This window comes from Lithobates pipiens, unplaced genomic scaffold (genome assembly GCF_037356315.1).
Source record: "Lithobates pipiens isolate NorthernLeopardFrog02 unplaced genomic scaffold, aLitPip1_a1.2 Scaffold_3, whole genome shotgun sequence".
Taxonomy (NCBI): domain Eukaryota; kingdom Metazoa; phylum Chordata; class Amphibia; order Anura; family Ranidae; genus Lithobates; species Lithobates pipiens.
Genome location: NW_027507790.1, coordinates 195,454,107 through 195,474,829, shown reverse-complemented (window position 1 = coordinate 195,474,829; position 20,723 = coordinate 195,454,107).

Sequence of the window (20,723 nt, the reverse complement as noted above, 5' to 3'; positions counted from 1 at the left end):
AATCAGCTGGAAGCTGATAGTCTCACGATGTTCAGCCTCAAATTGAAGTACTAGAGCAGTGATGGCGAACCTTGACACTCCAGATGTTTTGGAACTACATTTCCCATGATGCTCATGCACTCTTCAGTGTAATTGAGCATCATGGGAAATGTAGTTCCAAAACATCTGGGGTGCCAAGGTTCGCCATCACTGTACTAGAGGAACTGTTTCATGGGTAACAGATCCTGACGATAAAGGCGAACCATCAACAGTCTCCATATCAATAAGGGCAGATTTATTTCTTGTTTGAATATTATTGCTTCGTGCGAACTCTATGTCCATAAAGTCCCCACCAGGGCCACAGAGTCCAGCATAGCATTCATGGATTAATGGGGAGATAGACTGTGTAATTGCATTTATTTTTTCAGGAACTATAACATCAGTCGCACCAATTGTTCTTTTAACTTTGTTGAGACAATTACCTGCATAATGCTCAGAGTCCCCACAATATAGACCGAAGTTCTCAGAGCATCTTCTCCCTTTCACCTGGGTGGAAATGGATCTCTTAATAGCATCAACCTGCATGGGTTAGGGAGTGTTAGATTCTGGGCAAATCGCTTGAATTCCTCTGAACAAATTGACTAGCTGAGAAATGCATGCCACTATTACTTCCAGACATTCCCTGTCTCTCCTTACTCCTTTCTGCATATCTCTAATTGATTTGGATAAATAATTGAATGAAATTTCTTTCACATTTTATGTTGGTGATCCTTATATTTTATTTTAACACCCCTGACGGAGCTCTTAATTGCCCAAAACATGTATGGTTTCCTTTTGTTTTTGTCTGCACCTTTGTTTATTTTTGGGGTTTCTTGCACATGTTTTTATGGGGAGGAAAGGTTTGATTTATGTTTTGGTAGTTGATGGTCAGTAGTTCCAGTAGCTTGCAGTTAGCAAGCTTTTTGAGGTTGCAAGACTTACCAATTCAGTAACTCCAGAGTTGGGATGAGCTTTGTGGGTTCGACTCGAACATCGTCTGTTCGCCTGTTCAGCAAATTCTGAACGTTATGGGCCGCTCGCACCAAATTCGAGTGGCGTGTGTAATGCTTTCCATCTATCTATTAAGTTTTTGTGGTAAAACCAAGGAAGCTTAGACTTCTGAAGTGTATAAATGCTTTACTAAACAGGGAAAAATATGCACATACAAACATAAAGATATAACATTTTTATTTTTTGTGAAGAATCACCAACAAGTGGGACACAATTGTGAAGTGGAACGAAATCTATTGGATTTTTGAAACTTTTTTAACTAATAAAAAAATGAAAAGTGGGGCGTGCAAAATTATTCGGCCCCCTTGCGTTAATACTTTGTAGAGCCACCTTTTGCTGCGATTACAGCTGCAAGTCGCTTGGGGTATGTCTCTATCAGTTTTGCACATCGAGAGACTGAAATTCTTGCCCATTCTTCCTTGCAAAACAGCTCGAGCTCAGTGAGGTTGGATGGAGAGCGTTTGTGAACAGCAGTTTTCAGCTCTTTCCACAGATTCTCGATTGGATTCAGGTCTGGACTTTGACTTGGCCATTCTAACACCTGGATATGTTTATTTGTGAACCATTCCTTTGTAGATTTTGCTGTATGTTTGGGATCATTGTCTTGTTGGAAGATAAATCTCCATCCCAGTTTCAGGTCTTTTGTAGACTCCAACAGGTTTTCATCCAGAATGGTCCTGTATTTGGCTGCATCCATCTTCCCCTCAATTTTAACCATCTTCCCTGTCCCTGCTGAAGAAAAGCAGGCCCAAACCATGATGCTGCCACCACCATGTTTGACAGTGTGGATGGTGTGTTGAGGGTGATGAGCTGTGTTGCTTTTACGCCAAACATATCGTTTTGCATTGTGGGCAAAAAGTTCGATTTTGGTTTCATCTGACCAGAGCACCTTCTTCCACATGTTTGGTGTGTCTCCCAGGTGGCTTGTGGCAAAATTTAGACGAGACTTTTTATGGATATCTTTGAGAAACGATCTTCTTGCCACTCTTCCATAAAGGCCAGATTTGTGCAGTGTACGACTGATTGTTGTCCTATGGACAGACTCTCCCACCTCAGCTGTAGTTCTCTGCAGTTCACCCAGAGTGATCATGGGCCTCTTGGCTGCATCTCTGATCAGTCTTCTCCTTGTCTGAGCTGAAAGTTTAGAGGGATGGCCAGGTCTTGGTAGATTTGTAGTGGTCTGATACTCCTTCCATTTCAAAATGATCGCTTGCACAGTGCTCCTTGGGATGTTTAAAGCTTGGGAAATCTTTTTGTATCCAAATCCGGCTTTAAACTTCTCCACAACAGTATTACGGACCTGCCTGGTGTGTTCCTTGGTCTTCATGATGCTCTCTGCGCTTTCAACAGAACCCTGAGAATATCACAGAGCAGGTGCATTTATACAGAGACTTGATTACACACAGGTGGATTCTATATATCACCATCAGTCATTTAGGACAACATTGGATCATTCAGAGATCTTTGCTGAACTTCTGGAGTGAGTTTGCTACACTGAAAGTAAAGGGGCGTAATAATTTTGCACGCACCACTTTTCAGTTATTTATTTGCTAAAAAAGTTTAAAATATCCAATAGATTTCGTTCCACTTCACAATTGTGTCCCACTTGTTGGTGATTCTTCACAAAAAATTTAAATTTTATATCTTTATGTTTGAAGCCTGAAATGTGGCAAAAGGTTGAAAAGTTCAAGGGGGCCGAATACTTTCGCAAGGCACTGTACAAACTGTAGGATGAACAATACAACACAACATATAGCTTACAAAATATGGCTAAGCATGTACAATATGTACACATTAAGTAAACTAAACAGTTACTCAACTTAGGGGTCAAGATGTCCTCCATGGTCCTTTGCTCAGTCCAACTCACAGAGTTTTCCAGCTTCCGGCAGCCATGTCTCCTCTTTGTCCTCCCAACTAGGTGTGAGATTGGTGTTCGAGTCGAACGCATGCCCGTTCGGCAAAGCCAGAACTCTGTGGGCCGCTCACGCCAAATTCGTGTGGTGCTCACGGCCCACAATGCACTGCACCATCTCAGTGCATTGCTGGCTCATGATTGGCCAAGCATGCACTGTGACCCCGCATGCTTGGCCAATCACAGCGCTGGCAGCGAGGAGAGCCATAATTGGCCACAGGCAGGATGCCTGTGGCCAATTATAGCTCAGGGAGTTCAGTACATGCCCCACACTATATAAGGCCGCCAGCGCGGCGGCCTTGTGTAGTGTTCCGGCATCTGCAGGAGTTAGTGGGTGTTGTGTGCCTCCAGCGCAGTATACACCTGTATCTACCCTTTATTGCTGTTCTCTAATAGAGCCATCTGCCGGAGTTAGTGGGTATTGTGTGCCCCCAGCGCAGTATACACCCGTATCTACCCTTTATTGCTGGTGTTCTCTAATACAGCCATCTGCAGGAGTTAGTGGGTGTTGTGTGCCTCCAGCACAGCACAATATACACCTGTACCTGCCCTTTATTGCTGGAGTTCTCTAATAGAGCCATCTGCAGGAGTTAGAGGGTGTTGTGTGCCTCCAGCACAGCACAATATACACCTGTATCTACCCTTTATTGCTGTTCTCTAATAGAGCCATCTGCAGGAGTTAGTGGGTTTTGTGTGCCTCCAGCACAGCACAATACACACCTGTATCTACCCTTTATGGCTGGAGTTCTCTAATACAGCCATCTGCAAGAGTTAGTGGGTGTTGTGTGCCTCCAGCGCAGTATACACCTGTATCTACCCTTTATTGCTGTTGTTCTCTAATACAGCCATCTGCAGGAGTTAGTGGGTGTTGTGCGCCTCCAGCACAACACAGTATACACCTGTATCTACCCTTTATTGCTGGTGTTCTCTAATACAGTCATCTGCAGGAGTTAGTGGGTGTTGTGCGCCTCCAGCACAACACAGTATACACCTGTATCTACCCTTTATTGCTGGTGTTCTCTAATACAGTCATCTGCAGGAGTTAGTGGGTGTTGTGTGCCTCCAGCACAACACAATATACACCTGTATCTACCCTTTATTGCTGTTCTCTAATAGAGCCATCTGCAGGAGTTAGTGAGTGTTGTGTGCCTCCAGCGCAGTATACACCTGTATCTACCCTTTATTGCTGGTGTTCTATCATACTGGCATCTGCAGGAGTTAGTGGGTGTTGTGTGCCTCCAGCACAGCACAATATACACCTGTATCTACCCTTTATTGCTGGTGTTCTATCATATAGCCATCTGCAGGAATTAGTGGGTGTTTTGTGCCTCCAGCACATCACAATATACACCTGTATCTACTCTTTATTGCCGGAGTTCTCTAATACAGCCATCTGCAGGAGTTAGTGGGTGTTGTGTACCTCCAGCACAGCACAGTATACACCTCTATCTACCCTTTATTGCTGTTGTTCTCTAAGGCCGCGTACACACGGGCGGACTGTATGGCCTACTTAGTCCGTCAAAACACATTTCAGCGGACAGTGCGCTCGTGTGTGGGCTTCAGCGGACTTTTTCAGCGTGCAGTCTGGCGTACTAAGTATTTAGGATTTTTCGAAATTCTGTCCGTCATACTTTGGTTTCAGCGGACAATCCGCTCGTGAGTAGGCTAGTTCGACGGACTAAGAATGGCGCATGCTCAGAAAGGATTTACACGGCGGAAGGTTGCATTGCTGTGTATTGGACTTCCTATTTCTAGTCCCGTCGTACGTGCTGTACACGTCATCGCGCAAGCTTTCGACGGACTGTTTGTGCATCCGTGTGTGGTCAAGTCCGTTCATTCGAAAGTATGACGGACTGTCCGTCGGATTGTATGACGGACTAAGTAGGCCATACAGTCCGCCCGTGTGTACGCGGCCTAATACAGCCATCTGCAGGAGTTAGTGGGTGTTGTGTGTGCCTCCAGCACAGTATACACCTTTATCTACTCTTTATTGCTGGTGTTCTATCATACAGGCATCTGCAGGAGTTAGTGGGTGTTGTGTGCCTTCAGCACAGGACAATATACACCTATATCTACCCTTTATTGCCGTTCTCTAATAGAGCCATCTGCAGGAGTTAGTGGGTGTTGTGTGCCTCCAGTACAGTATACACCTGTATCTACCCTTTATTGCTGGTGTTCTATAATATAAGCATCTGCAGGAGTTAGTGGGTGTTGTGTGCCTCTAGCACAGCACAGTATACACCTGTATCTATCCTTTATTGCTGTTGTTCTCTAATACAGCCATTTGCAGGAGTTAGTGGGTGTTGTGTGCCTCCAGCACAGCATAGTATACACCTGTATCTAACCTTTATTGCTGGTGTTCTCTAATACAGCCATCTGCAGGAGTTAGTGGGTGTTGTGTGCCTCCAGCACAGCACAGTATACACCTGTATCTACCCTTTATTGCTGGTGTTCTCTAATACAGCCATCTGCAGGAGTTAGTGGGTGTTGTGTGCCTCCAGCACAGTATGCACCCGTATCTACCCTTTATTGCTGTTGTTCTCTAATACAGCCATCTGCAGAAGTTAGTGGGTGTTGTGTGCCTCCAGCACAGCACAATATACACCTGTACCTGCCCTTTATTGCTGGAGTTCTCTAATAGAGCCATCTGCAGGAGTTAGTGGTTGTTGTGTGCCTCCAGCACAGCACAATATACACCTGTATCTACCCTTTATTGCTGTTCTGTAATAGAGCCATCTGCAGGAGTTAGTGGGTGTTGAGTGCCTCCAGCACAGAACAATACAGACCTGTAGCTACCCTTTATTGCTGGAGTTCTCTAATACAGCCATCTGCAGGAGTTAGTGGGTGTTGTGTGCCTCCAGCGCAGTATACACCTGTATCTACCCTTTATTGCTGTTGTTCTCTAATACAGCCATCTGCAGGAGTTAGTGGGTTTTGTGCGCCTCCAGCACAACACAGTATACAACTGTATCTACCCTTTATTGCTGGTGTTCTCTAATACAGTCATCTGCATGAGTTAGTGGGTGTTGTGTGCTTCCAGCACAACACAATATACACCCGTATCTACCCTTTATTGCTGTTTTCTAATAGAGCCATCTGCAGGAGTTAGTGAGTGTTGTGTGCCTCCAGCGCAGTATAAACCTGTATCTACCATTTATTGCTGGTGTTCTATCATACAGGCATCTGCAGGAGTTAGTGGGTGTTGTGTGCCTCCAGCACAGCACAATATACACCTGTATATACCCTTTATTGCTGGTGTTCTATCATACAGCCATCTGTAGGAGTTAGTGGGTGTTTTGTGCCTCCAGCACATCACAATATACACCTGTATCTCCCCTTTATTGCCGGAGTTCTCTAATACAGCCATCTGCAGGAGTTAGTGGGTGTTGTGTGCCTCCAGCACAGCACAGTATACACCTCTATCTACCCTTTATTGCTGTTGTTCTCTAATACAGCCATCTGCAGGAGTTAGTGGGTGTTGTGTGTGCCTCCAGCACAGTATACACCTTTATCTACTCTTTATTGCTGGTGTTCTATTATAAAGGCATCTGCAGGAGTTAGTGGGTGTTGTGTGTGCCTCCAGCACAGCACAGTATACACCTGTATCTACCCTTTATTGCTGGTGTTCTATCATACAGGCATCTGCAAGAGTTAGTGGGTGTTGTGTGCCTCCAGCACAGCACAATATACACCTGTATATACCCTTTATTGCTGGTGTTCTATCATACAGCCATCTGCAGGAGTTAGTGGGTGTTGTGTGCCTCCAGCACAATATACACCCGTAGCTACCCTTTATTTCTGTTGTTCTCTAATACAGCCATCTGCAGGAGTTAGTGGGTGTTGTGTGCCTCCAGCACAGTATACACCTGTATCTACCCTTTATTGCTGGTGTTCTATAATACAGCCATTTCCAGGAGTTAGTGGGTGTTGTGTGCCTCCAGCACAGCACAGTATACACCTGTATCTATCCTTTATTGCTGTTGTTCTCTAATACAGCCATTTGCAGGAGTTAGTGGGTGTTGTGTGCCTCCAGCACAATATACACTACCCAATTGCTAGTTTTCCCATCTCCCTGCAGGCCATTACTATGTCTGGAAGGCCAACAAGGAGAGGCAGACAGTCACGAGCCAATAAAAGAGGGCAAGCAGGCTCTGTGTCTAGAGACAACAGTGCTGGTCGTGGACGCGGTGCATCGTCATCAGAATGTGGCCATGGGACACACTTGTCCTTATTTTCGGCAGCTGGACGTGTTGAGCCGCATCATGCCAAAGACTTGGTAGAGTGGATGACCAAGCCCTCTTCATCCTCCTCATCCTCTCCCACCCAGGTTCAGGGTACTAGCAAAGCAGCTGCCATCCCATCCTCTTCCCTCGTCTCAATGTCATCATCAGTCACTCCTTCCCTAGACCCACCATGTCCTCCTGAGGAGTCCCCCGAACTGTTTGAGCACAGTGTTGGGTACATGCTCCAGGAGGATGCCCAGTGTTTTGAAGGCTCTGATGATGATACTCAGCTAGAGGAAGGCAGTAGCGTGAGAGCAGAGAGAGGAGATGCTCAAGGACAGCAATCTGGCAGTCATGTTCCACAAGCTGCAGCATACTGCCAGGTTTGCTCCAGTGATGAAGAGGGAGGGGATGATGAGGTCACTGACTCCACATGGGTGCCTGATAGGAGAGAGGAGGAGGCACATCTCCGAGGCAGGATGCCCTCCGGAGGCCAGCTTAGGGGCAGCACACCGACTGAATCACACCGCAGAGCTCAGCCTGTGCAGTGCGCTGCCTCTGTGCGTTATTCCAAAAGTTCTTGTGTGGGCCTTTTTTGAGACGAGTACATCAGATCGCACTGCTGCTATTTGCAACATATGTCTCAAGCGTATCTCGCGTGGCCAAAACATCAGCCGCTTGGGCACCACATGCTTGACCAGACATATGTCGACCTGCCATGCAGCTCGTTGGCAAGCGTACCTTAAAGACCCACACCAAAGAACAAAGCGGACCTCTCCTTGCTCCTCATCAGCTGGGATCTCCAACCCCACTAGACCTTCAGTCCTCTTTGAAATCTGCACTGAGAGGAATGAAGGTGTAGAATTAGGTGTGTCACAGCCAAGTGCTTGCGGGCACTCTGCTAGCAGTACACCCATGTCCGATTGTAGCAGGCAAATTTCCCTGCCCCAGCTGCTGGACCGTAGAAAGAAGTTAATTCCCAGCCATCCACATGCCCAGCGGTTGAATGCTAGCTTGGCTAAATTGCTAGCACTTCAACTGCTGCCTTTTTAGTTGGTAGACTCGGCCCCCTTGTACAATGTGCGGTTCCTCAGTGGCAGGTCCCCAAACGCCACTTTTTCTCACGGAAGGCGATTCTGGCTCTCTACCGGCATGTGGAAGGCAATGTCCTTGCCTCGCTGGACAAGGCGGTCAGCGGTAAGGTGCATATTACCGCTGACTCATGGTCCAGCAGACATGGACAGGGATGTTAACTGTCTTTCACGGCCCATTGGGTCACTTTTCTGGCAGCTGGGAAGGATGCAGGACAAGGTGCAGTAGTGTTGGAGTTTGTTCCGCCACCATGCCTCCAAAATGCTACTACTGGTTGTGACACACCTCTCTCCCCCACCCCCTCCTCTTCTTCTTCCTCCATGGCCTCTTTCAGTGCTCTGTCCTCGGAACCAGCAGTGCTCCGTAGGCATTCAAGGGGCTACGCAAGTATGCAGGCAAAAAGATGCCATGCCGTGCTTGCGCTGGTTTGTTTGGGGGACAGGAGCCACACTGGGGCAGATATTTTGTCAGCTCTGCAGGGGCAGGCCGAGAGGTGGTTGACGCCACGCCAGCTTAAGCCAGGAATGGTGGTTTGCGACAATGGCACCAACCTCCTCTCCACTCTCCGACAGGGACAACTGACCCATGTGCCCTGTGTGGCTCACGTCCTTAACCTGGTGGTGCAGCGGTTCTTGGGCAGGTACCCAGGCTTACAGGATGTCCTGAAGCAGGCCAGGAAAGTCTGTGTGCATTTCCGCCGATCATTTAATGCCAGTGCTCGGCTGGCTGAGCTCGAAAAGGAGTTGAACCTGCCCAAGAACCGCCTTATATGTGACATGCCCACCAGGTGGAACTCAACGTTGGCTATGCTGCAGCGGCTGCACACGCAGCAGAGGGCCATCAGTGAGTACCTGTGCAACTACGGCACCAGGACAGGGTCAGGGGAGCTCGGTTTTTTTCTCACCCCGCCAGTGGGGCATGATCAGGGATGCATGCACTGTCCTGTCACTGTTTGAGGAGGCCACAAGGATGGTGAGCAGTGACAGTGCATGTATCAGTGACACTGTACCTCTTGTCTACCTGTTGGAGCATACGCTGCGTGGAATAATGGACACAGCACTTGAGGCAGAACAGAGGCAGGAAGAGGAGGACTTCCTTGCCTCCCTAGGCCCCCTTTATCCAGACAGTGTTTCTGCTGTCTCACCCATCACACAGGAAGAGGACAAGGAGGAGGATTGTGTCAGCATGGAGGTAGAGCCTGGCACTCAGCATCAGCAGTCTTGTAGGGATGATTTACAGTCCAAAGAAACCCGTGGATTTGTATGTGGCTGGGAGGAGGTGGCTGCAGATCATGTTGTCCTTAGTGACCCAGAGGACTCCGGACCGAATGCCTCAGCTAACCTACGTTGAATGGCCTCCCTGATCCTGCAAAGCCTGCAGAAGGATCCTCGTATTCTTCGGATCAAGGAGAGGGACCATTACTTGCTGGCCACTTTCCTTGATCCACGGTACAAGGGTAAGGTTGCGGACCTTATCTTGCCGTCGCAGAGGATGAGACATCTCCGGGAGGCCTTGCAGAAAGGTCTGTGCAACGCGTTCCCAGAGACTGGGAGGTTACAAACTCCTGGTCCTGGACAACGTGTTGCTGAGGCTTCGGTCAGAAGGAGCTGTGGAGAAGGTGGCTGTCTGACCGATGCGTTCAGACAATTTTTTAGTCCGCAGCCCCAAGGTATGATCCATTCCAGCAACCATCGCCAGTGTCTGATTTACATGGTGCAGGAGTACCTAGGGGCAAGGTCAGACTTGGACACCTTTCCCACCGAAAATCCTCTGGTTTACTGGGTCTTGAGGATGGATCACTGGCCAGAACTTTCACAGTATGCAATTAAGCTACTGGCCTGTCCTGCATCCAGCGTTCTTTCGGAACGCACCTTCAGTGCTGCTGGTGGCTTTGTAACCGATCACAGGGTGTGCCTGTCCACCGACTCGGTTGATCGACTGACCTTCATAAAGATGAATCAGTTTTGGATCACCACCAGCTACCAAGCACCTGAAGCTGATGTAACCGAATAATTTTTTGAAATGTCACATCCCTTCAAGACTGCCTATGCTGATGCTGAGTGACTGTCCTGTTATGTTGACTGACTATCCTCTTCCTCCTCAATGATCCCGCTGATATCTTTGAAGAAAATTTTTGGTTCTGGGTGATGCCACCAGCCCAATTTTTCAGCCCCTGTTTAACAGGGTCATGTAATTACAATTTTTGATGCAATGCTTTGCAGCAGGGCTCATTCCTGCACTCCAAATAGAGTATATGGGAGAGGTTGCAGTGTCGTGACACCAGCACTAGTGCCTAAGGCCCAATTTTTCAGCCCAATTAACAGGGGCATGTAATACAATTTTTGATGCAATGCTTTGCAGCAGGGCTCATTCCTGCACTAAAACTAGAGTATCTGGGAGAGGTTGCAGTGTTGTGGCACCCTACTGGTCTCTATTGTAAATCAGGGTAACGGATCAGAACTAACTTGATTTAAGTGTTAGTGTCTGATAGGTACTGTAGTGCTTCTGTGACATAGTCAGTTCTATCCTGCACTACAATACCCTTTCCTTTGTTAGCCGATTTTATAACTAGGTCAAAGTTGTTAATGAGAGTCTTAAGTTATCTCTTCTCGTCTATGCTGTAGAATCTCTTCAGGGTCAGAAGGCAGGTGAACTTATTTAGATCCTTGAAAAGAAGAAAGGGATTGGGCGGGGCAGAGGGTGCCAAATTGAGGCCTCGGCTGAGCAGAGAGGTCTCGTCAGCTGTGAGGTTGTGAAAGGACAAATTGAAGATTTATACTGTGCTTTTTTTTTGGGGCACTAGCCGTGGATGTACTGCCTCGTCCCCTACATCCTCTGTGACATGTTTTCTTTTTCGTGGATTTATCCAGTGAAAGTCTAGCACTAAAAAAGGGACTGCAGGTGAATTTATGGAATAGTTGGTAAGTGCCGATAGGTCAGGGAGGGTGTCAGAACCAAGGAAATAGGTAATGTGGATGGTAGGTCATCTATGGAGGCGGGGGGTGATGAGATATTGGTGTTGGCCCCAGTAATGATGGAGTTAGAGCAGGATAAATGAGATATAGAGATGGTTGATGTCAGTCTCTGGGCAGAGTGTTTGGAACTTGGTTCATTGTTGGTCAGAGGAGCTGAGGATTGTACTGTAGGTTTGGAAGTACTATAGCTTGGCTTCTTGGTATGCTGAGAGGAAGAAGGTGGTAATGAATGTAAAATTGGTCCTCTCTTGCCGGGTGCAGTTTGTCGCAGGGATTTTATTTTTTTTGCTGAGTGTGATGCCGCTGGGCCAAAAGGGATAGCAGTGGGAGAGGGGTGTTTGGACTGGATTGGCAATAATGGTGGAATGTATTTATGTGTGGTTTGTTTGCATGAAAAGATCCTATCTTTATTATAATCTTCCAGATCGTGGTGGAACTTACCTAGCTTAGTCCTGATAAGGAGGTCCTCCTTCCTTTTTGTTCTTCTCTTTAACATTGCCAACCAAGTGGCTGGCAACTGGAAGATCAGTTAACTAATTTGAGGGTACAAAATTTGTATCTGGTGAACCATTGTGTCGTATTTAATGCGTCTTTGGGCAACAATGATCTGAATCCATTTGTTAGTGCAAAAGTCAGAAATGGAGGACCACTCTTTTTGTTGAACTGGATATAGAAATTAACAGGTTTTTAGGATTCTCAAACCCCTAGGAGTAATATGAGAAGATAAGTATTTGTTAAGAAAGAATTTATCCCAGAATTGCCGATTGGCAGAGGTGATAATTTTTTCCAGTCTACAAAACAAACCACATAATCCCCCATATGACGAATAGATGGGTGGATAGGCTGATGAAAAGAAATTATCTGGAAAAATGGAGATAAATTCCTCCAATCTGGAGTATTTAAAGTGGTTGTACACCCTTACAAACCACGTTTTACTACATGTAAGCCTATAATAACGCTTACCTGTAGCTACCGTGGATATCTCCTACACCTGCACGGTTTAGGAGTTATCCCCTGTATCAGCATGTACCGACATCATCGGCACATGCGCACTGAAGCAACGTTCGTGCTGTTGCTTCAGCTGATGTGCTATTACCGGCAGCTCCCGCGCAGTTGGATATTCCGATGGACAATGTCCGATCGGACCGTGTTGTCGGATAATCCGACAGTGTGTGGGCTCCATTGGACTGTTTCCATCGGAATATCCGACGGACCAAGTTTGAGAACTTGGCTATAAAACTTTCCAACAACATGATCCGATCACGTCAGTTCCGATCATGTGTAGCCTAGTCCTACGGACAAGGTGCCCGGTCAGGTATAACTACTGCTCGTAATCGATATATAGCACATTCGTCACGCTGCAATGTTAAAAATTCTTTAATGCAGCGCATTCCTTTTTTTCTTTATAATGCTACAAGAATGAAGTTGTTTTGCTGCTCATATTCACACACACTTCTCCCAAACGTATTCCTTTATTCCTTTTCCTCATTTCATGAATACAATATTTTAATTCGACAGTTTGCTCATCTTTGTTATTTTTTTTGTGTGTTTTGTGTGTCAACTTACCACAACACCATTATTATCTTTTTATTTTATTGTTTTCTTTTTTAATCTACAGGAGGTTGTTTGGTGTTGGTGCCCCTTGTTATTAATTTGACTTTGTATTTTTGAAATGTACCTCCCTACTCACAAATAAACTGTCCTTTTTGAAGTAAAACACATAGGCAAGTATTTCTTCAACCAAACAAAACCTTTATTTAGGTGTCAGTAACAAATAAATAGGGAGGCAGCGCTGGAGAAACTGGGGAGATTAGCGAAGCCTTTGGCCACCAGGGCACACATCAACTATTTAAACACAAAAATTGGTGGCCTGAGGAGTACATATTTGAGGGAGAGCAGTCTGGTCCTGAAGTCCAAGAAACCCGGAACAGCAGGAGATGACATCTATGTTCCCAGGCTGTGGTCCTACAAGAGGCTGCATCTTCTGTCAGACCAGACTGAACCCAGGTTATCACACTCTGGTCTTCCTTCCATGCTTCCTTCCAGGCTGTGGCGCTGGAGGTGTGGCAGAAGGAGGAGGAGCATGGGCCAAATTACACAAGTGTGTTGCTTGTGTGACTTGGCCCAACAACCCCTTGTTGAGGGTGTGGATAATTAGCTCCTCGCACAAGATCTGTTGCCCCTCCTCCATTTGCTGGAGTTTGCAGGCAGCCAAGGCGGCAAAGGGCTCTTGATATGTGGGGGTGGCTTTGAGGGCCGCTGAAGCCTCCCCAGTGAGCTTCAGAGCCGTCTCCTCCACATTCCTCCCCTTTCTGGCCCTTTTGTGTAGAAGGCGGAGGGGAGAGACCTGTGATTCAGTCAGGCTCCTCTGCCCGCCCACCGCTTGGCTGCCACTTACCCCTGCCTCCTCCTGGCTGCAACTTTCCACAGCCACCTCCTGGCTGCTGCATTCCACACCCTCCTCTTCCTGACTGAGGTCTTCCTGTGTATGAAAAAGGGACATCGTTTTAGTTTTTGGTTCATCAAACACATACAATTTTCAGCTCAAGGCTGTTGCAAATTGTCAACAAATAGAAAAGACTATCATTCTGAGTCCAACATTTTTCATTCTTGGCCCAAAGGTTTTGGCCACTACTGTCTATTGATATGTGAAACACTTTCTAAAATCAGCAATTAGTGAGCAAAAATCAAATTAACATCATTCATTTTTACTCCCAAAATATGTAGAACAATACTATACCTGGCTCAAGCTGGGCTCCTCCAGTTCTTCCTGAGTGGAAGGCCCAGGTTGGGCGTCGGAAGACTCAGCAGGGGTGGAATGTAGTGTAGAAGGATGCATGGAAGGAAGGGTAGAGAGGGATTCCCTGACATCAGCCTGGTCTGACAGAAAATGCAGCCTGTCATAATACCACAGCCTGGGGACATAAACGTCATCTGGTGCAGCTCCAGTTTGCATGGACTTCAGCACCTTCTTGCGCTCCCTCAGATATGTACTCCTGAGGCCACCAATATTCGTTTTTAAATAGGTGGTGTCTGCCCTGGGGACCACTGGCTTCACAAACTCAACCAGTTTCTCCATTGCTGCCTGCCTCTTTAATTTGTTACTGTAGTGTGGATACGTAGCTTGCCACAGACAGGGCAGCTCCCTGTACTTATCGATGAACAGAGGGAGGAAACTATGGTCGTTAAACCCATCCATATTCTCTGCAAAACACAAAACAAGAAAACCCTAAATGTCAGGCTATACTCGACTAAATCTTGTCCCAATGCAGGCCTCAATCTAGAAGCAGTATAGGCTAGTGATGTACAAAGTTAAAAATTGTACCTTCGTTTGCACGATCAGTGCGTCAGCTTCTCCCTCTGTTCACAGATCGTACGTATGACACACGCGTGTTGCGTTTTATATACAGTGCGCATGTGTGAAACTCCGCCCGCCCCTGACGTTCTTTCTAGACTATTCCCCGCCCCTTCTCTTTCGGAGCAGTGGGGAGAGCACATGGTGGAGACACAGCAGGGGCATGCTAATTCCACTAACGAGGAGGAGGATGAGGAAAGCCCGGAGCCTGAAACGTCCCGATCCCGGGGGAAAAGTTTTAAGGCCTCAAATTATGTCTTTTGGAGAGATGTTGGAGATGGTGGACATATTGAAGAGGAACGACTATGATGGGAAGTATGGACCTTACCCAAACCCAAATATCAGAAAGGCCAAGATCATGACTAAAGTTGTGAAGAGTCTTCAGAAGAATTTTGGGGTACGACGATCCAAGGATCAACTGAGAAAACGCTGGTCAGACCTACAACTGAGGGAGCACGATCAGTACAGAAGGATCATGCAAGTTCTTCAAAAAAGTAAGTAGTTGTCGTGTGTTCATATTATTATTTTTGCTTGCACACTGCTCCATGTGCTTTGACTTAATGTTGTACAGTTTAAAAATGGGATTTTTATATACAGCTTACCTGTAAAATCCTTTTCTTGAGAGTACATCACGGGACACAGGAGCTTCATTACATAGTGGGTTATATAGGCACCTCTGGTGATTGGACACTGGTTGACCCCAATTAAGGAGAATTCCTCCCCTATATAACCCCTCCCATCTGGGAGGCACCTCAGTTTTGTAGCAAAGCAATAAGAAACCACGTAGAACCCAAGAGGGGCGGGAGCCCTGTGTCCCGTGATGTACTCTCAAGAAAAGGATTTTACAGGTAAGCTGTATATAAAAATCCCATTTTCTTGATCATACATCACGGGACACAGGAGCTTCATTACATAGTGGGATGTCCCATAGCAATGCTCAGATTGAGGGGAGGGAGACACAGATCATAAATATAGGCCGCCAGGGACCGGAGGACCTAAACTGCAGCCTGCAGTACACTGCGCCCGAAGGTGATATCCTCTTGCCCTCTGACATCCACCTGATAGAATCTGGTGAATGTGTGGACTGATGACCAAGTCGCAGCCTTACAGATCTGAGCCAGGGAGGCCTGGTGATGCACTGCCCAAGAAGCACTAACAGCCCTAGTAGAGTGCGCTTTCACCCGAAAAGGAGGAATCTTCCCCTTTAAACCATAGGCCTGAGAGATAACTTGCCTGATCCATCTTGAGAGAGTGGATTTTGACGCCGCCTGGCCCTTTCTAGGGCCTTCCGGCAGAATAAATAAACAATCAGTTTTTCTTGAAGATAAATACTGATTGCTCTAACCACATCTAAAGTGTGTAAAGATTCTTCTTCTGTGGATTGAGGGTCTGGAAAAAAGGATGGTAGGATTACATCCTGATTTAAATGGAAACCCGAAACCACCTTAGGCAGAAAGGACCTGTTGGGACGCATGACCACCCTTATGGTCCTTATGGTCCTTATGGATAATTAAATACGGCTCCTTACTGGAAAGAGCTGCCAACTCTGATACTCTTCTAGCCGTAGATATGGCTACTAAGAAGACCAGCTTTTTAGTCAGGAGAGCTAAAGAAGCCAGGTGTAAAGGTTCAAATGGTTGCCCCTGTAAGGCCGAGAGAACCAAATTCAGATCCCATGGGCATACCGGAGGTTTAACTGGCGGTTTTGTCCGCATAGCCCCCTGGATAAAAGCCCGTACTAGGGAATGTGATGCAAGCGGTTTTTGAAAAAATACCGACAGGGCCGAAATCTGCACTTTGATAGTGCTTATGGCCAAATTCATTTCCAGGCCTGACTGGAGAAAGGCCAAGATTCTGTTAATGACATACTTTCTAGGATGCCATTTCCTGAGTTCACACCAGGAAACATATGTCCTCCAGATCTTGTAATAAACAAGTCTGGAGGCTGGCTTTCTGGCATTGACCAGAGTAGAAAGGACTGGCCCCGAAAGGCCACGGTCTCTCAGAATGTGGGTCTCAGCAGCCAGACCGTCAAATTCAGACTGCGTAAAGCAGGATGGTAGATTGGACCCTGTGAGAGCAGATCTGGCCGGAGAGGGAGGGTCCATGGCCTGCCTACTGCCAACTTCATGATTTCTGCGTACCATGGTCGCCTGGGCCAAGCCAAGGCCACCAAGAAGACCGACTTTGTCTCCCTCTTGACCCTTCCCAGGAACCGCGTCAGAAGCGGGCTCGGAGGGAAGGCATAGATCAGATTGTACTGATCCCAGGGAACTGTCAGAGCATCTGACCCCTGAGCAAGTGCATCTCTTGTCCTTGACACAAACTTGTCCAGCTTCCTGTTGAACCTGGAAGCAAACAGATCTATGTCTGGAGTACCCCACTTGTGACATATGTTCTGAAACACGTCGGGGTGCAGAGCCCATTCTCCTGGGCACAACTGCTGGCGGCTGAGAAAATCCGCCTGCCAATTCTCCACTCCTGGGATGAAGACTGCAGAAAGACACGGAACATGCTTTTCTGCCCAGACAAGTATGCGATTCACCTCTTTTTGGGCCACCAGACTTCTGGTACCGCCCTGGTGATTGATATAAGCCACTGCGGTGGCATTGTCGGACTGAACCCGAACTGGGAAACCTCGCAGTCTGTAAGATCACTCCATAAGTGCCATGTAAACTGCCCGGATCTCTAAGATATTTATGGGCAGTAGATTCTCGGTCGCAGACCATTTCCCCTGCGAGCATGTTTCCTCCAATACAGCTCCCCAGCCTGTCAGGCTGGCATCTGTTGTGATAATCTTCCATGAGAGAGGAAGAAAGGTTTTGCCCTTCAGCAAATTTTTGGTTTGTAACCACCAGACAAGACTCTTGCGTGTCCCTGGGGATAGACGCATAGGAAGATCCAGAGATTGGGGCTTCCTGTTCCAAGCCGCAAGGATGCATCCTTGTAAAGGCCTTTAATGGAACTGGGCGAATGGGACGGCCTCGAAGGAGGCGACCATCTTCCCTAACAGTCTCATGCACAACCGAATGGAGGAGGATCTTCTGCCCAGAATCAGGCGCACCAGATCCCCAATGGCCAAGGCTTTTAGCCTTGGAAGAAACACCCTGCCCTGAGCGGTGTCGATGATCATACCTAGGTATTCCAACCTGGTAGTCGGTTGTAGGGACGACTTTTCTAGGTTTATAATCCAACCTAGGCGTTCTAGCGTTTTGGTGACGCTGCGACTTAGGAACGCTGCAGTTTTCTCCATGAGAAGCAAGTCGTCTAGATAAGCCATGACGGCTATGCCCTGAGCTCTTAAGTTTGCTAAGAGAGGGTCTAGAATCTTTGTGAAGACTCGAGGGGCTGTAGCAAACCCGAACGGCAAGGCCACAAATTGAAAATGGCGCCGCTCTACCGCGAACCTTAGGAATTTTTGGTGTGCGGGAAAAATTGGCACATGGAGATATGCATCCTTGATATCTATTGATGCCATGAATTCTCCTCCTTGCAGGGAGGAGACCACAGTGCGGATTGACTGCATTCGGAAGGACCGGATGTGTAAAAACCGGTTCAGGTCTTTCAGATCCAAGATAGGTCTTACACTTCCACTTGGTTTTGGAACGGTGAAGAGATTTTAGTAAAACCCCGAACCCTGATCTTTCGGGTTCACTTCTACTATCACACCCTGGGATAGTAACTGATCTAAGGCCAGAAATAGCGGTTTTTGCTTTACTGGATCCCTGGGGATCCTTGACCTTAGGAAACGAGAAGGTGGAATCTCCTGAAACTCTAGCTTGTAGCCCAGAGATACTGAAGAGATCACCCACTTGTCCTGGATCTCTTCCCGCCAGGCGCCTGCAAACTGCAGGAGCCTTCCCCCCACTCTGCCGAGCGGGGGCGCCCCTTCACAAGGAAGTTTTTGGGCTCTGCTTGGCAGGCTTTCGCCCCCAAGTCTTTTTCTGTCCCTGGGCTTGGCCTTGAGCCTTTCTGGTAGAGGAGGACTGAGAAGGCCGTCGCCACTGTTTAGAGCTTGATGCTTCGGGAGAGAGAGCACGCCTGAATGAAGGACGCTTGCTCTTTTTGGCTGGAAGGAGAGTAGATTTTCCTCCTGAAATATTTTGGACGAACTTATCTAGTTCTTCTCCAAACAAACGCTCCCCTTTAAATGGGAACCCAGTCAAATGCTTCTTGCATGACAGCTCAGCTGCCCAATTCTTTAGCCATAGGGTCCTTCGCATGTGAACCAACATGAGAGACAAACGTGATGCTTGTTGGATGGAATCCAAAATCGCATCAATTATGAAACACAGAATGTGAGGCAATTCTGTATAATTTTCTACTTCCTCACTGGGAAGGAGCCCAAGCATCTGTTTAACCTGTTCCTTGAGGAACTGACACAACCCCATGGCTGCGACTGTAGGTTGCACCACAGTGCCAGCCATGGAAAAGGAGGCTTTTAATAAGGTTTCCAGCTTTTTATCAGTTGGATCCTTGAATACCTGCGCATTATCCAAAGGACAAGTTAGGTTCTTATTCACACAAGAAACAGCCGCATCGACAGATGGGACCCCCCACTTCTTGGTGAAACTTTCCTCCACAGGATAATGCATAGAAAACCTTTTAGGAGGAGCAAACAGTTTATCGTGATGTCCCCAATTCTCATACATCAATTTATCCATTAAAGGATGAATTGGGAAGGAATAGGCAGTCTGTGGGGCTTTCCTGACTCCCAGGGAAGAGACAGAGGACGTAGCGACTTCAGCAGCAGGCATTCTGAATGTGGTACGCACCAATTCAGTATAATACTGCACCTGTTTTCTGAGTGCCTGGGAGGAGGGGACTATCTCCTCTTCCTCTGACTCATCCGACTGCTCATGATCCCTATCCAAAGATAGGGATCCCTCCTCATTTTCAGAAGAATCATCTGAGAGAGGGAAATCAGCAGAGGGAGGGGATCTACCCCTTTTCCTGCTATCTTTTAGGGAAGCAGAAATAAAATTCATGATTCTCCCTTCAAAACCCTCCAATGTAGCCCTAAGGGAGTCCTCAGTGACATAAACCGGGGCTGCGACATTAGGAGAGGCTGCAAAACCCGACAGGGGCACTGACTCGTCTTGAGAGGCTGGCTCCAGTCTTGCAGGGGGGGATGGTAATTTACAGGCACTTTTGGAACCCCTGGACCTAGGCGGTGATTTACCAGTGCCCTTTTTACCTCCCCCTGAGACCCTCTTACGAGGAGACATAGTACTAGGCTACAAAGCAGAGGTACTAGTACAAGTGCAATCACTGTTGTGCTTAAAGTCTCACAATAATATATATGCTTAAATTGCACAACCTGATGCTGAGTAGGTGTCTAGGTTTGCCTGGATCCAGTCCCCATGGATGCTTACTGCCCACAGCTCCTGTGTCTCCAATTACAGCCCCCTGACGCTCTGGGCTTTTAAAACTGCCGCCTGGCGCCTGCGCAGTACAGCGCCGTGCACACTGACGTGCACGGCTCGCAACCACACCCCCCCCTCCTCCATTAGGCCGGGAGCGCGACCGCGGAATCCAGGGGGGGAAGGAGAACCCAAAAACGGAGCTGCGTGGGACCCCTGAAGTGTTTACCTTATTTGTGGCAGGGACTGCAATGGAGACGTGAGTTAGCTGGAGAATCAGGCTTTCACTGAGCATGTGTATTGAAAAGGCATGTAAGTATGCATCAGGCTGCTCTTACTCCCTCTAGTGGTGGAAACCAGGTAAGACATACAACTACTCACAATGAAGAAATCCATTCATATAATTAAATATACAGGATAACTTCCCTTACCTGTCCCCGCCGCAGGAATTGCTGAACCAGACAAATTCCAGCCTTCACCCATCACGGCGGGTATTGTTAGCCAACCTTCAGGTATATCTGGGGTTCCTTCTCGGAAGAACCTCCCACCTGGGCCATGTAGAAAGCTCTGCCAGAAACTTTCGTGCGCTCTGTATAAACAGTACACCAAGTCTGATTTTCCCAGAGCCCAGTCTTCCAATGGAGAGGACTTACAGGCAAAACCTCGCTTCTTCGGCTGACGAGGCCTGGGTACCATACCATCTTGGGAGTCAAATATCGGCCTGAGGTATGGATCCGGTTTATTGTAGCCCTTAGGCCCTCGCAGGGACCTTCA